This window comes from Leptonotus elevatus, chromosome 8 (assembly GCF_054856555.1).
Source record: "Leptonotus elevatus isolate MCC_2025b chromosome 8, RoL_Lele_1.0, whole genome shotgun sequence".
In the NCBI taxonomy this organism is placed as follows: Eukaryota; Metazoa; Chordata; class Actinopteri; order Syngnathiformes; family Syngnathidae; genus Leptonotus; species Leptonotus elevatus.
The window spans coordinates 15892291-15906653 of NC_141246.1; the positions used below are offsets into that span (position 1 = coordinate 15892291).

The 14363-nt window shown below is 36.8% G+C and overlaps 1 protein-coding gene across 1 annotated transcript in view; it reads right to left on the reverse strand.

The window, feature by feature from the left end:
• The window catches only part of rbm20 (RNA binding motif protein 20), a 41157-nt gene that overhangs the window by 19152 nt on the left and 7642 nt on the right, over positions 1-14363 (reverse strand). The gene's annotated exons all lie outside the window — the stretch shown is intronic.

The following is a 14363-nucleotide window of genomic DNA, read 5'->3' on the forward strand; positions in this document are numbered from 1 at the left end:
TTTCAGTCAATGTGGTGGCATGTAGTCCAGTCCAAGCTTTATGTCATATAGGATTATTGTATGGAACAGCAGCCCCAAACAACACATGGCGCTGTGAAAAAAGCGCTTAGAAACAAGTCGTCTACGATTGCCATGACCCACTTTAACTGGTTTGTCATTTCGTTTTCAGACAAATGCTCTCGCATACAATCTAAACTTAGTCATCTCAACTGTTCATCACATCATCTGTTAAGTTTTGGACAACACTATCTTGACGCCACTGTTACAAATTTTATTAAATTGTTTTTTAGGCAAATAGCATTAAAAATAAATAAATCTACCAAGTAACATTTTTTCCAGTTTAGCACAACCTGAAGATGATTTTGAGATGTAAAATATCACACAAACAAAATGATGACAATTGATTTCGCTTTGGACAATTCCCAGAGTGGACTATAAACACTCGTAAGTGAACGTGTATGCTGATGGAGAGAGATACCCTTACATCCCCCCAGCCTATGACTCTGAAGCTATAAATACAAGAGTTGCCCTCTTCCATCACAACAGAGTGTCCTTAATAGACCAGCATGAACCCTTTGGAACACTGAAAAAAGTCACTTTACAACAATTTATTGATAGGAAGTTAGCAATCTCATGCAGGCAGTTTTACATTTTTGAAAGAATACTTACTACTCTACTTATTTTCATATGGATACGCTGAAAGCTATAGTGTAGCAAAAAAATCTGGAAGCCCTTAAAAAAGAATAATTTGGAGTTTAACAACATTTTTAAAGAATAATATGCTTTTGAAGTCTTAGAAAATGTTACATCACACAAGAAATCAGGATATGCAAAGAGCTCAACTTGTGAGACTCAAACAAACCCAAACACCAGGCTGCGGAGCCGCACAATTGAAAGAATAATAATAATAAAATTAAAAAAAATACAGTACTTCCTGTTTCCTATTTTGAAAAGTGACCACATTCTCTCTGTTTCAATGAATGGACTCTTGACGAATGTCAACATCCTAATTCTAATCCACAAGAAAAGGAAAAGGCCTATGACCAAGAAGAAAAAGAAAGGTGCATTCGCAAGAGACCTACTTGAAATATGGATTCATGGCGGCAGGTGATTCTCATGCACGAGGCCTGCTCAACACAATATGCATCTTGTCACAATCACAATCTTGACTTAATGTTGTGGTGAGTTCTTCATGGACTTTGTGTGTGTGTTGTGTGGTGCATTTTTTTATCACATTTTAGGAGGACACTGCTAATATAGCTACATGAAAATGTGGCCTCACATTTATTGTTCTATGAAAGTAATGCATTCATGATAAGCATTACCATAGTAACCATAGTAACGCTTTCTTGTCTCTTGTTGGTGTTTGTGCTGCTAATACAGCTATATAAAAATACACCGCGGATTTGCATTTGTTGTTGACGCAATTTCACCCCAGAACGTGTTCTAATCTGTACAAACAAGTTCCATGTCCACCGGCATTCTGAAATCCATTTGAGTTTCCATTACATTATCCACCATGCTTAGGCAAAAACAATATCATTATTATATTGAAGCGTTACCTTCGCTGGTATTAGTTTGAAATGTTCACACCTACAAAATATGACCGGCAGTCATGTCAGAGCAGTGTCTCGACACTAACAAACTCGCTTGTTTAGTAACAGGATTACATAAACATTGAGAAATTAAGCACCATTATTATAAGAAGAAAAACAACTTTTTCTTCCCAAGGCATGCCATTTAGATGCACTGCAAAACAAAGGCACACATCACAAACACAGACATGTTAAAATGTTATCCCCAAAGTTACTATTTTGCCAATTTTAATGACCCCCCCCCCCCCCCCCCCCAACCAAAATATGTAGTTTGGATTTTACAAAAAGTAACAAAAATTCAACAAAATTCACATTGAAGTAGTTGATAGGATTCATAATTACATTATATGGAATTTACTACTACTACTACTAATAATAATAATATTAATAATCCAAACACTTGTAGAACTGAGCATCAAAAGTTCAAAAACTCACCTTCCAATTTCCCGTCACATTTTTCTATTTAGTAGAAATGTTATTTCTTTCAACAAATGTAGTTAAAACCACACAGGTTAGTCTCGGCCAGGCAATGGTCTCCTAATAAGAACATCTCTCCCCAAAACAACTAACGTTAATTAAAAATGAATTAAATCAAATATACTACCCATTCTTTTCACATATACAGCATGTCATACGTTTATTACATTTATTTTCAGCTCCATTTTTTGCCTTTGACATAATCCACTAGAATAACTGCAGAATATAGTGGTCTTGTTTAAAGTATCTGCAATGTATTTTACAGCAATTGTGATGCCCAGTCATGTCAACAAATTATCAATCACAAAATTAACGTATCATCATTTTCTAGGTGACCAAAAAAAGGCAAGTTTGTTCAACCATTAACATTGTATCATCAAAGAGAACGCCATTTTCAACACTTGGGTTTGGTCAAGAATTTGTAAAAATAACACACACAAGTAGTGCCAAATTGTGATATAGAAGGTTTCGGCCGCAATATCTTATAAGGATTCACAATATAAAACAAATTCCTACTAAAAAAAAATTAGACACACTGCCACCATTAAAAACAACTAAAAGGTTCATATTTAATGAACACAAAAATCCTATGAGGATCTGTGAGAACACTTCCTTCCTTAGGATAGCAACGTAATCACAACAAAATACCACATGGACCTAATCAGCCCACACGGCTTCACTGGAGGAAGTAACAAATTAGAGTCAGAATTCCAGTCCAAACCCAGAAAAGCCCTCCAGTCAGTGAGCCCAAGGAAACATGTTCCAAACACACCCCGACATCCAAACACGATGTCGCTTCACAGGCAGCTGCGTGTCCCGCTGACTTGGGTTCTCCAGCATAGATAGCTCAGCAGGCAACATTGAAATCCACCACACTTGTAACTACAAGTCTATGGAACAAGCAGACAAACCTTTAAGAGGTGCGGCAAGGCTCCAAATGAAAGCTGTGACATAAGGCGGCACACTGCCTTCCTGCCCACAGTCGACCTCTGCTCACAATTCGAGATTGCCGCATGACTCGCTCGGACCTGCGATAACACATGTACGTCAGTTGAACATCACCGCAAGTGCTCGGCAGCCTGTGCGAGTGATGCGGAGAGCCTCCGTTAACCGCCAGACAGGCAAAGGGGGCCCATGTGATGAAAAGTCACAAGTGGTCAGCTTGTGCGGGGACGGGGGGGATTTCGACCGACACGCATTGTGACGAAAGTATTTTCAGAGGAGGCCTGTGGGGGTCATTCTGTGCCAGCTACATTAGGAGCTGCTGTTGGCACACGTGTGGAGATTGAGGAACACTGCAGCCAACTTTTGCGAAAGTGAAAATATACAGCGTTGCAATTTCATTTCAAACCATTGTATTGAATGTTTTGGAAATGCTTTTGAGATACTGCGATAAAAGATTTTTGGGGGAGTCGTTTTCATTTGAGATGGATTTAATCTGAGACGTAGGTCTACTATTTATTTGGTCAGCCTACTTACATGTACAGGATTACTCGCACTTCCCAGTATAACCCAGGAGATTTTTATATAGCAACTGAAGATTCATGTAGACACAGACAGACAAATTCTCCAGTACTTAAAAAAAGCACACGTCATAAAATTCTAAGGTAAGAATTAAAAAAGATGCAACATGGCACGTAAAAATAAAAAACTGATTTATGCGTATGTTGGGTACAACGGTGTATTAGGGCCACGTATAAATATACAGGCATATATATATATTATTTTTTTAGAGAGGTGGGTATTATTCAGAGAAAAAACGTATTTATTTATTATTATAAAGAAATTTATGAGAAAAAAGTTGAATATGTGCAACATTAAAACAATTCACAAATATATGAGAAATATATATATATATATATATATATATATATATAAAGAGAGAGAGAGAGAGAGAGAGAGAGAGAGAGAGAGAGAGAGAGAGAGAGAGAGAGAGAGAGAGAGGTGGTTCATATTCTGAGAAAAAACTCACAAATTTATAAGAAAAAAAAGATGGATATTTGCGACATTATAAAGTGGCAAACTGTGAGAAACAACTCACAAATTTAGGAGAAAAAAAAAGAATATTTGAGACATTTTAAAGTGGCAAATTTATGGGGGGGGGGAACTCACACATTTATGAGAAATAAACTTGCAGATTTGCAAGGAAAAAAACTCAGAAACTTGCGAGAAGTAGCCTCCTCAGATGTTTGTGCCAAGTCACAATTCCCAAGGGTGCAAAATGCAAGGAAACAAGGAGATAGTAATCACTTTAGCAGAGATTAAGCATCATGTTAAGCATTCGCACTTTGAAGAGCACTGCCTACGACGGCGTGGGGCTGTCATGTCATCATCTTGCAAATTTGCCACTTCATTATAAAATTTAGATTGTTGCAAATATCTTAGTTTTTTTCTCGTAAATTTTTGTATTTGTGTGTGTGTGGGGGGGGGGGGGGTCGCCTAATGTCAGAGTACTGCGATCAATAATCACCAAAATGATTGTGAACATCTCTACTTATGCGCACTTCAACCTGAAAATACAAAAACAATCACCCCAATATGTTAAGGCCTTTAAGCCATTTCCTTAACCTTTTGTAGTGAACATGTTTAATTAATGTCCATTAAAATCCTAAATGAAATGTATTTGGTTTTATTTATGTCAAAAACCTATTTCAAAAAATAAGGTTTGTTCCCGGGCTATCATTCAATGAAGGCACAATAAGCAGACATTGTTAAGTAATCGTAGCGAATGATATGCATCTTTTCATTTTCATTACACTCATAAAACTGTCCAAATTAACACAGAGAACCAAAAGCACTGAACAGTGTGTTTATCATTAGAGTAAATATAATATGTGGTTTGTTAAAATGAAAAACTAAAAGTGTTGACAGTGCAGGGAAAGAGATGATTTAGTTCAACTTGAAAGATATTTACTGTATTTCTTCCTCACCAAGCCACTAGATGGCGCCACATTTTGCCATAAGTGACAGTGACAGAAATAACAGAAGCATGTGTATCACCAAATGAGGGCACTTTTCTCGTTATCGGCAACTTTGACCAGTTTAATTGTTAGATTATCGCTGTGTAAAGTGAATTATTACTACCATGTACACTGAATTAACTATAATATAATTTGGTGGTTGGAAAGTTTGCCTAATTTTCATGAATTCATTCCTAATTCATTTGATTGTGAAGATGCTGCAAATAAAGGGTCTAGTATGTCTCTTTTACTTTCCACAGACCACAATAAAACTGACAGTTTTCAGTCACTAACTTTCAACCCTTATCAGACTCTCCCTTTGAACCAAGAAAAATGTATGACTCCTTCCCCTCCCATAAATGTAAATCTCGGGTGAACGTATCTCCCTTGTGGGCAGCCACAAGAGTCTTAAGAGGAGGTCTGTCAGAGCCGTATTTCTCTGTACAAATCCTGTTTTATGGAAGAAGGAAGGCTTGTGACAGAGAAGAAATGAGAAAAAAAGAGAGCATGAAGTCATCTATTTGGAGATATTCAACTTCTTTTTTTTTTGGATGATCTTAACATGCATGTCTTCTGTTTTTACAGACTACTTGTTTTTTGGCATTTTTTGGGGGCAAATTTGGCAAAACGGTAGCATATTGCAAAATTTAGCTTGAAACAAAGTGTAAAAAAAAATAAAAAAACTCGGGTGAATTTTAAAGACTTTTTTCTTTTTCTTTTTCTTTTTTCCCCCCCTTTTTTTAAAAAATAAAAAATGCTTGATTTCAGTTGTTGCTGCTCAGTGTGACCCAACTAGTTATTTCATTTAGGGTACAATTTATTTTTCTTGTTTTTGTTTTTTTGATGATCTTAAACATTCAAGTGGGGATGACCCTCTTATCCCCAACCCTCCCACAATTTCCCAAAATGTTTCGTGGAAGACACATTTAAAAAAAAAAAGAAAAGAAAAAAAAAGAAGTATTTTTAGGGTTAATCTCCACCCCATGCATTTCAATTGATGTCAATTACATGTGAATTTGGGCTATTCCGACCAGGTCTCGAAACCCCAATAGACTTAATTCCAGCACGTGTTAAGCTTAGTCTACTTCCAGTCAATTGTCAGGTGCACCAGCATGTAAAAGAAAACACGCGCGGTCGACCGGAATGCCAAACATGGCACAGAGACATCTGCCAAATTCCCGAAGATGTTAAATGAGGCTTGCACCAGCACAACAATCAAGATGCGGCCGATTTTAGGCCCGAGCACATTAACCCTGTCTACAAATACAGAGCCCAAAAACAGACAACACTTCACGCGCACATACAATTACGCATGGTTGCTAAGGCAGGGTGATATTGTTTCTGCCATTGTCGTGGTATCACATGGGATACTGGGGTCACTGAGAAATATGCAGGTCAAAGAAAACGTTCTGCCTTGACAGCTGACATCCAACTGTGAAACCTAAAGAGCATTCCAACAAATACGTCCCCTCGCCGTACATGTGCAATTAGTTCTAGACGTCTGCTGACGCTGTTCCCACTCGTATACATCAGAGTGGCACCTGTCTGATGGATTTGCTGCAGAAATTAAATATCTAGCGGCGAGATGCTTTTCATGCTGAGGTTTTTGTGGCAGTTCATCAACACTTAGCCTCTTTTCAGCGCTATCAGGTTTGCTTTAGTGTCGCGCGTGATGACAAGTGCTAAGAAAAACAGCCCAATTTACCACCAATCTGTTGAGTGTCAAATGGGGTGCTGAGAGCAAGTTGAGGGAATCTCCAAACATGCTAACTGGACAATATGGCATCGCTCCAATCAAAAGTGAGTCGTCAGATTGTTTTGGTTTTCGAGTCAAACCCGATCAAATATTTAATTATTTAGCAGTTAATTAGTGCCAAATTGGACTCGAGAAATAGCTAAGAGGTGTGTTTTCAAGCTAAAAGTGAAAGGTGAAGTAATGTGAGGAATGGGGGAGGGCTCGCTTGGCAGCGGCAAGCGAGGCCGACCAACTACTTTTTTTTCTGCTGCTCTGAAACGGTTATTTATAGCCTGCCGCCTGACTGTGCACAGTCCATTTTGCTCCAGTGAAACTCGAAATTTCCTTGGTCAAGACGTCATTTACGTATTCACAAGACTTGCTGTAAACAGGTGTTACAGGTTACAACAACAGGTGCGAGACGCACCCGGCTGGAGTCTTCGCTGACTGCGGTCAGCAACGTCAGAGCTAAACTGGTCGACACGCCGCCAGGTGATGTAGTTATGAATATCATAAACCTTCTCCTACCCCCTCCTTCTATATCGGCACCATCTCATTTTCATCCTTACATCACTGCCATTCTATTCCAGTGCCTTCAAAATCAAAAGCAACCGTTTAAGGATGGCCTACCAGGCTCAAACAAGTTTAGCTGCTCTGTAAGAATTATTGATGATTTTCAAGCAACTTTTCATTTTTTTTTAAGTCATTCGAAATCAAAGGAAAATGTTGTTTTGTTGGTGACAATAGACAAACAGACAGATATATATCGTCACCAACCTCTTTCTAAGGCAGTGTTTCCCAACCTTTATTGAGCATGTGCTGAAAAAAATAAAATTATAGTTCAGGTAATTGTTGTGTCTATCGCAATAGGTTGGTGACATATATAGATGAACAAATATGCACTAATTGTAGTAAACCAATAATATATATTCTTTCAGATCAATTAAGTAAAATTAAACAATTTCCTAAAAATATATATATATATTTGCCACTAAAGTACTGCAGCACACTGGTTGGGAATCACAGCTCTAATTCTTTGTCAGAATAATTTAAATTTTGAGTCTACCGTTGCTAATTAAATCCCCACTCTGTGTTACATATTGTATATGATATATATTTGGGGGGGGGGGGGGACCCGTTGTAGTTTGGTGGGAGCTTACCCAACCTTCCCATCATGCAGTGGCCGGCCACTCTTCGTGATAGTTTTTTATAAGATCTAATGTACAGTAATGAAGTTGATATTGCCATTGGTTAAATGTATATTTCCACATTTCTAAAGCATTTTAGACTAGAATATCTTTATTATATATGATATGAAACCATAATTTGTATCACAGAGAGAATAGGAATTTAAAGAGCCACCGACATAACTAACTAAATGCTTCAGTATCTAAGTATCTGCAGTTTAGAGTCGCTTTAGACCACAGGGGAAACCGGGGCTATTTGTATCACGGGTAAGTTGTCTCATTGCAATTTTCTTCTCCACCAGAGGGCGCAACGAAAAAGTGGAATACTAGTTTTCTTCGTATAAATGGTCAGGGGTTGTGTACTGTCTGAGAAGAGAATAGCACATTGTGAGCTGAGATGAGTGCCAGTTATCTGTTTTGCACAACCCAAAGTAAATATTTTCAACTTCATATATTTGAAACAGGTGTCGTACATAGACAAATTGTAGCAGCAAATCATTTGGACACATTAGAGGGGAGATTCAGGCATTTTGTCATGCCGCAGTCACTGCTCTGTTTTAAGCTAACTTTAAACTAGAGCAAGTATTAGCCAACATGGTAGTTTGGGCCAACTTGTCTCATTCATTTTGGGGTTTGTTGTCGCATATGCAAAGAATGGGCCAATGAAAAATGCACCTGTGGCAACTCTGTTTGCGTAAGCCAGAATTGTTCTTCAGATGATAGAGTCTGAAGAGTGAGGAAATTAGTTTGCCAGGTTTTGTTTCATTGTTTAAAAATGGATTTTCCAGTTGTTGGAACTACAGTATGCCCACATGTCAGGACTGGTTTAAGTTTGTTGATGAACCATCCATCCATTAACCAAAATATGTTTTATTTTTGGAAATTCAATTTAATCTCAAATTTCCAGTTTAAGGGAGGCAAAACAGGAATTTGAGGCTGAGAGCGATGACCTATATGCCAGCAGTTCCCAAGTACTTTAATCTATTTCATAATATTTTATGTTAAAGTTTGCTCAATGACTACGGTAATTTTTCAAGATCAATGATAAACAATTTCTGTGGCAAAACAAACAAACAAACAAAAACAGGAGAGCAAGGATAATTTTGTCCTTGTTTAATTAGTGGCAAAATTCAATGTGACATCTTACCCCATATAGTGTGACAACTTACCCATTGGTGGGGCAACATGTCACATGTTCACTTCCTCTATTTGATGGCTTATAACTCTGCACTGACACAAAATATGAAAATGACATGAATACAAAAATATACCCAAGACTTGGGTCTTTCATCTGGTATAGATTTTGTTTATATACGATGTATTGATTCCAAGCAATATATATATAAGTATAAAAAGTGATACAACTAGCTCCGATCTCCTCTACATGCTTTAAAATGTCTCAACTTATGGAATTGGAGCTTATTTACAATTCTGCTGTGGAGTCTTTTCCAACATCAGTCAAGATCACTATTCACGACATCAGTTAAATTAAGCACCAATGAGAGTGCTACACTTTCCTCAACTTCTTGAAGCATCCAGACCATTCAGGTCCTCTGGGACGGATATTACCCAGGGCTCTTGCCATGGTCTTCATTTTCAACATTAAAAAAAATAATAATAATCATACAGTATGTGGTTTTCTTCAGGTTAAAAAAGGCAAAAGAAATACATTGGAGTTACTCTAACACGGGTAGGCGAGTTCAATCCTAGAGAGCCACAGTCCCAAATGTTTTTGATGTCTCCCTCCTCGAACACAGCTGAGAGGCTCCTGCAGAACGTCATTATGAGCTGATGATTTGAAACACCTGGGTTGGAGGCAGGAGACACCGAAAACATGCAGGACTGCGGCTCTCTAGGACCGAACTCGCCCATCCCTGCTCTAACATCTGCATCTATATACATTAGCAGTTTCAATGGAAACTTAATATGCAACAAGGCGTGTACAATACAATATGTTAGCCTTAAGCTAGCTATCGTTTTCTTTGATGTGCCAGAAAACCTGAAGTGGGAGCGAGAAACCGCTCGAAGCAAGCACACTGCGCTTTTTATTTGGAGAACTGCAAGAGTGACAAAGTGCGAACAGGCGCTAGGGAACATTTTAAAAGGTGCCCTTTATATAAGTTTAAGTGTTAATAAGTTCAAACATATTTGAAGGGTGTGCGAAGAGTGAATATATATTTTTAAAATAGCTTTTATTGTTTGTCTGTATTGCAGATTTTCACCTGTGGCAGGTGGGCCTGGTATGCATCGCATGCAAAAAATGGCCGTTTGCAGTAACTGTATTTTCATCAGGTGCGGAAAATAAATCCATTGGAAGAACAGGCGGCGGTAGTTTGAGTTCTGCAGTTCGGAGCCATTAGAGCCAACCGCTGCAGGCAGTTGGGAGGGATTGTCGCTGCCCCTCTCTATCTTCATTCTGATGACTTACTGACAAGTGTGTGTCTGAGCAGATCCAGACACACAAACAGACATGATCCCACTTTAATTCATGCCATGCAATCCCTCACTACGTGTAGGAGACGGAAATAGAAGAGATTCAGCGAGCAGTGACCAACAATAATAACATTGTCCTGACAATCTCAAACTAAAGAACCAAAGCCTGCACATAGTGTCGCAGGACATGTCTAATCTGAGGCGCATGTCATTGGCAAATAGGGTCAATCAACAGGAAGTTGACTGGTCTGGATTTGTCCTAGTGTTGATAAAAAGAAACCTCCTCACCCCTTCTTCTTATCACCTTCTGTAATTTAGGTGGGTCAGCAATGTCAAGTAAATGTTAAATACTGTGCCTGAAAAGACAACTTTAATCACTCTGATTATGAGTTTCAAGCATTTCCCTCAAGCAAGTTGTGTCGCTTTGATTATGAAGTGGCCGTGTTATCTTATGTAAGGTTTATAACCAGAGACAGTGCTGACTCCAAATCTTAAAGGTTCAACACTCTTAACTTCAAATCTTAACTATGGCTTTGCATTAATAGATAAAATAGCTTCCATGCTCATTAAATTCCCTGATAAATGGCTAACCTAGCACATCTAATAAAATTTGATATCATCCGCAAATAAGTAAATACTCTCTCAATCTTCAATCGGACATACCCAGTGCATATATATGAATGATTTTAATTAAGGCTACATTACTGCTGCAAAGCTGAATTAAGCAAACCAATTAAAAAGAAGAAAAAGAAAAAAAAGTATTGTACAAATGTGCAATGACTATTTGAAGTCCACAAGCACTAATTGTATGCTCTCTAGCAAAGAATAAGTAGGAAAATGCAGCTGTGGCGTGTCCAAATAATTAACATCACCCAGGAGACAAAAGACATTAGAGCAAAGCTATTCTCTCACCACAGCAGTACACAGACAAATGACCAATGGTGTGCATTTCGTCACAATATAATATGCAATATTGTGGTTGTCCCACACTGCAAAAATTGGTCTTAAAAAATATTTGCCAATTAAACAGAAATTGTTTATGTTTGCTCATAACCAGCAATGACATATCAATAACAAGTTGCAATACCTTCTTACAGTGTTTAAGCAAGAAAACAAGACAGCTTTAAGAAAAAATGCATAGTAAGAAAAAATAATTTGCCTTGATTTAAGATGCTTAATCTTTGTTAGATTTTAGTTTTGCAGTACAGTACTGACATTTGCACTAATGTTGGAACGTCAGGTTTTAATAATAATAATCATCATTATTATTATTATTATTATTATTATTATTATTATTATTATTATTATTATTATTATTATTATTATATAAGTTAATAGTTAGGAATTACGGGTTAGGTTCAGCAACAGGTCATTTTTTCCCAAAATGTCAAACATAAATTACAAAAATATATATATAAAAAAATAAAATAATTTGCCTTGATTTAAGATGCTTAATCTTTGTTAGATTTTAGTTTTGCAGTGCAGCACTGACATTTGCACTAATGTTGGAACGTCAGGTTTTAATAATCATCATCATCATCATTATTATTATTATTATTATTATTATTATTATTATTATTATTATTATTATTATTATTATATAAGTTAATAGTTAGGAATTACGGGTTAGGTTCAGCAACAGGTAATTTTTCCCCAAAATGTCAAACATATAAATTACTTAAAAAAATTAATAATAATAATAATAATTTGCCTTGATTTAAGATGCTTAATCATTGTTAGATTTTAGTTTTGCAGTGCAGCACTGACATTTTCATTAATGTTGGAACGTCAGGTTTTAATAACCATCATCATCATTATTATTATTATTATTATTATTATTATTATTATTATTATTATTATTATTATATAAATTAATAGTTAGGAATTACGGGTTAGGTTCAGCAACAGGTACTTTTTTCCCAAAATGTCAAACTTATAAATTACACAAAAAAAATATGTATAATAATAATAATTTGCCTTGATTTAAGATGCTTAATCTTTGTTAGATTTTAGTTTTGCAGTGCAGCACTGACATTTGCACTAATGTTGGAACGTCAGGTTTTAATAATCATCATCATTATTATTATTATTATTATTATTATTATTATTATTATTATTATTATTATTATTATTATATAAGTTAATAGTTAGGAATTGCGGTTTAGGTTCAGCAACAGGTAATTTTTTCCCAAAATGTCAAACATAAATTACTAAAAAATATATATAAAAAATAAAATAATTTGCCTTGATTTAAGATGCTTAATCTTTGTTAGATTTTAGTTTTGCAGTGCAGCACTGACATTTGCACTAATGTTGGAACGTCAGGTTTTAATAATCATCATCATCATCATTATTATTATTATTATTATTATTATTATTATTATATAAGTTAATAGTTAGGAATTACGGGTTAGGTTCAGCAACAGGTAATTTTTCCCCAAAATGTCAAAAATTACTAAAACAATTACTAAAAATGTTTTAAATAAAAAATAAATAAATAAAAAGTTGAGCAGTGTAATTATTGTGAGAACTCATTAACATGATCAGTGTCTCAATTAATTAATTAATTAGCAATAAAGTAAATGAACACGGCGGGTAACTAAGCAGTCAAATGCAACATAATAAAACACAGTATTCACAGGACAAGATTGTTGTTTAGAAGGTTCTATAAATAAAGTTAAGTAAAACATCATCGAGATAAGATACGAACAGTACAGTATTTTGGTCCACCCCTAATACCATAAAAAGTGCATGTTGAATATACACTTTATATGAAAATAGAAGAAGAAAACCACAAGTGCACGTTCAAGGCTGAAGGTATGCGCACCACTTTTACAAACCTTACAAGCAAGGACACAAGGTGATCGTTCTCAGCTGTCGTCAAGTTTGCAAAATGCCAGTGGTCCTGTTCACCTGCTGCATCTAGTGGCAGAGGCCAGTCACATGATCTACACAGTGGATACCTGACATTTGTATTCATTAACATCGGTCCACATGGTGGTGACATTGACATTTGTGGACTGTTGAGGTTACCGTAGTTCAATCCCTGCCGCTATCAAACAAGTACTGTGAATGCAGCGCGCCCAATCGTTTGTACACTCCACACCTCGTGGCCCTATTCATAATATTCTACACAGAACCTGACAGCTTAACGCACCAACGTCCCACCGTGCCTTTAGACAGGTGAAAAACAAAACAGTAAGATGATCCAGAGTCAACCATTTGACATGTCTAAATGCATCATATTGCCAACGCCAATCACAGCGCTTTCATGACTGTCCACAGCCAGACAGAAGTGCGAACAATTTCACTCCATGAAAAATAGCCGCAAACATGGTTGTGGAGCAACACATGTAACTTTAAACACTATGAGCAACAACTACGGTAAGTCCATGCTGCAATGCTTTCATGTGTCATGAACCACTAAAACCACATACGAGATTAATATCTATGATGTCTTTCACGAGTCTAGAGAGAGAAAGGCATGAGAAAAAACAAAATCGGACCATTATGAAATAGTGCAGCTGTTGCAAGGCAATCTGCCAAACCATCTTTCTGTCAGGGCTCACAGTGTGCACATTCAAATACATGGACTGTGGTCTACAGTGAATTGTGCACATAACACAGTAGGGCACAGGTGTAAGCTAGAACAATGGCGTCGTTAAACAGTCGGGTACAGGATCAACACGGCAACAGCAGCTATCCATCGTCGCTGTTGGACAAGTAAATGTAGATGTTGACGTGATTTTCTCATATGATGTAAAGTTCAGTATTACCGTCCATGGAATGTCAGGAAAGCACATTTAGAGCCACATGTAGAACACTGGCCAAGAGAGATCATCGGGGTACCATGGGAAATCATCTAACTTCATTTAAATGGTCTGAAAATTATTAATTATTTACTACAAGGGGTTTAAAGTGGCAAATTTACTCATCAGATTTTGTCCTACATAAAGTCAGGTCAAAAAAATGTTTT